Consider the following 3,074-nt stretch of genomic DNA (forward strand, 5'->3'; position numbering starts at 1 on the left):
TGCACTGAAAAACTTAGAATTTACTGAAAAACCCGCATTACACGAAATGCACAGTGTAGTACATAGTATATGAGTGAGTTGCACTGAAAAACTTAGAATATAAGAAACGCACAGTGTAGTACATAGTATATGAGTGAGTTGCACTGAAAAACTTAGAATATAAGAAACGCACAGTGTAGTACATAGTATATGAGTTAGTTGCACTGAAAAACTTAGAATATAAGAAACGCACAGTGTAGTACATAGTATATGAGTGAGTTGCACTGAAAAACTTAGAATATAAGAAACGCACAGTGTAGTACATAGTATATGAATGAGTTGCACTGAAAAACTTAGAATATAAAAAACGCACAGTGTAGTACATAGTATATGAGTGAGTTGCACTGAAAAACTTAGAATATAAGAAACGCACAGTGTAGTACATAGTATATGAGTGAGTTGCACTGAAAAACTTAGAATATAAGAAACGCACAGTGTAATACATAGTATATGAGTGAGTTGCACTGAAAAACTTAGAATTTACTGAAAAACCCGCATTACACGAAATGCACAGTGTAGTACATAGTATATGAGTGAGTTGCACTGAAAAACTTAGAATATAAGAAACGCACAGTGTAGTACATAGTATATGAGTGAGTTGCACTGAAAAACTTAGAATATAAGAAACGCACAGTGTAATACATAGTATATGAGTGAGATGCACTGAAAAACTTAGAATTTAAGAAACGCACAGTGTAGTACATAGTATATGAGTGAGTTGCACTGTAAAACTTAGAATATAAGAAACGCACAGTGTAGTACATAGTATATGAGTGAGTTGCACTGAAAAACTTAGAATATAAGAAACGCACAGTGTAGTACATAGTATATGAGTGAGTTGCACTGAAAAACTTAGAATATAAGAAACGCACAGTGTAGTACATAGTATATGAGTGAGTTGCACTCAAAAACTTAGAATATAAGAAACGCACAGTGTAGTACATAGTATATGAGTGAGTTGCACTGAAAAACTTAGAATATAAGAAACGCACAGTGTAGTACATAGTATATGAGTGAGTTGCACTGAAAAACTTAGAATATAAGAAACGCACAGTGTAGTACATATTATATGAGTGAGTTGCACTGAAAAACTTAGAATATAAGAAACGCACAGTGTAGTACATAGTATATGAGTGAGTTGCACTGAAAAACTTAGAATATAAGAAACGCACATTGTAGTACATAGTATATGAGTGAGTTGCACTGAAAAACTTAGAATGTAAAAAACGCACAGTGTAGTGCATAGTATATGAGTGAGTTGCACTGAAAAACTTAGAATATAAGAAACGCACAGTATAGTACATAGTATATGAATGAGTTGCACTGAAAAACTTAGAATTTACTGAAAAACCCGCATTACACGAAATGCACAGTGTAGTACATAGTATATGAGTGAGTTGCACTGAAAAACTTAGAATATAAGAAACGCACAGTGTAGTGCATAGTATATGAGTGAGTTGCACTGAAAAACTAAGAATATAAGAAACGCACAGTGTAGTACATAGTATATGAGTGAGTTGCACTGAAAAACTTAGAATTTACTGAAAAACCCGTATTACACGAAATGCACAGTGTAGTACATAGTATATGAGTGAGTTGCACTGAAAAACTTAGAATATAAGAAACGCACAGTGTAGTACATAGTATATGAGTGAGTTGCACTGAAAAACTTAGAATATAAGAAACGCACAGTGTAGTACATAGTATATGAGTTAGTTGCACTGAAAAACTTAGAATATAAGAAACGCACAGTGTAGTACATAGTATATGAGTGAGTTGCACTGAAAAACTTAGAATATAAGAAACGCACAGTGTAGTACATAGTATATGAATGAGTTGCACTGAAAAACTTAGAATATAAAAAACGCACAGTGTAGTACATAGTATATGAGTGAGTTGCACTGAAAAACTTAGAATATAAGAAACGCACAGTGTAGTACATAGTATATGAGTGAGTTGCACTGAAAAACTTAGAATATAAGAAACGCACAGTGTAATACATAGTATATGAGTGAGTTGCACTGAAAAACTTAGAATTTACTGAAAAACCCGCATTACACGAAATGCACAGTGTAGTACATAGTATATGAGTGAGTTGCACTGAAAAACTTAGAATATAAGAAACGCACAGTGTAGTACATAGTATATGAGTGAGTTGCACTGAAAAACTTAGAATATAAGAAACGCACAGTGTAGTACATAGTATATGAGTGAGTTGCACTGAAAAACTTAGAATATAAGAAACGCACAGTGTAGTACATAGTATATGAGTGAGTTGCACTGAAAAACTTAGAATTTACTGAAAAACCCGCATTACACGAAATGCACAGTGTAGTACATAGTATATGAGTGAGTTGCACTGAAAAACTTAGAATATAAGAAACGCACAGTGTAGTACATAGTATATGAGTGAGTTGCACTGAAAAACTTAGAATATAAGAAACGCACAGTGTAGTACATATTATATGAGTGAGTTGCACTGAAAAACTTAGAATATAAGAAACGCACAGTGTAGTACATAGTATATGAGTGAGTTGCACTGAAAAACTTAGAATATAAGAAACGCACAGTGTAGTACATAGTATATGAGTGAGTTGCACTGAAAAACTTAGAATATAAGAAACGCACAGTGTAGTACAAAGTATATGAGTGAGTTGCACTGAAAAACTTAGAATATAAGAAACGCACAGTGTAGTACATAGTATATGAGTGAGTTGCACTGAAAAACTTAGAATATAAGAAACGCACAGTGTAGTACATAGTATATGAGTGAGTTGCACTGAAAAACTTAGAATATAAGAAACGCACAGTGTAGTACATAGTATATGAGTGAGTTGCACTGAAAAACTTAGAATATAAGAAACGCACAGTGTAGTACATAGTATATGAGTGAGTTGCATTGAAAAACTTAGAATATAAGAAACGCACAGTGTAGTGCATAGTATATGAGTGAGTTGCCCTGAAAAACTTAGAATATAAGAAACGCACAGTATAGTACATAGTATATGAGTGAGTTGCACTGAAAAACTTAGAAT

Source organism: Mus caroli, unplaced genomic scaffold (genome assembly GCF_978045245.1).
Source record: "Mus caroli unplaced genomic scaffold, Mus_caroli_1 scaffold_25, whole genome shotgun sequence".
NCBI lineage: Eukaryota > Metazoa > Chordata > Mammalia > Rodentia > Muridae > Mus > Mus caroli.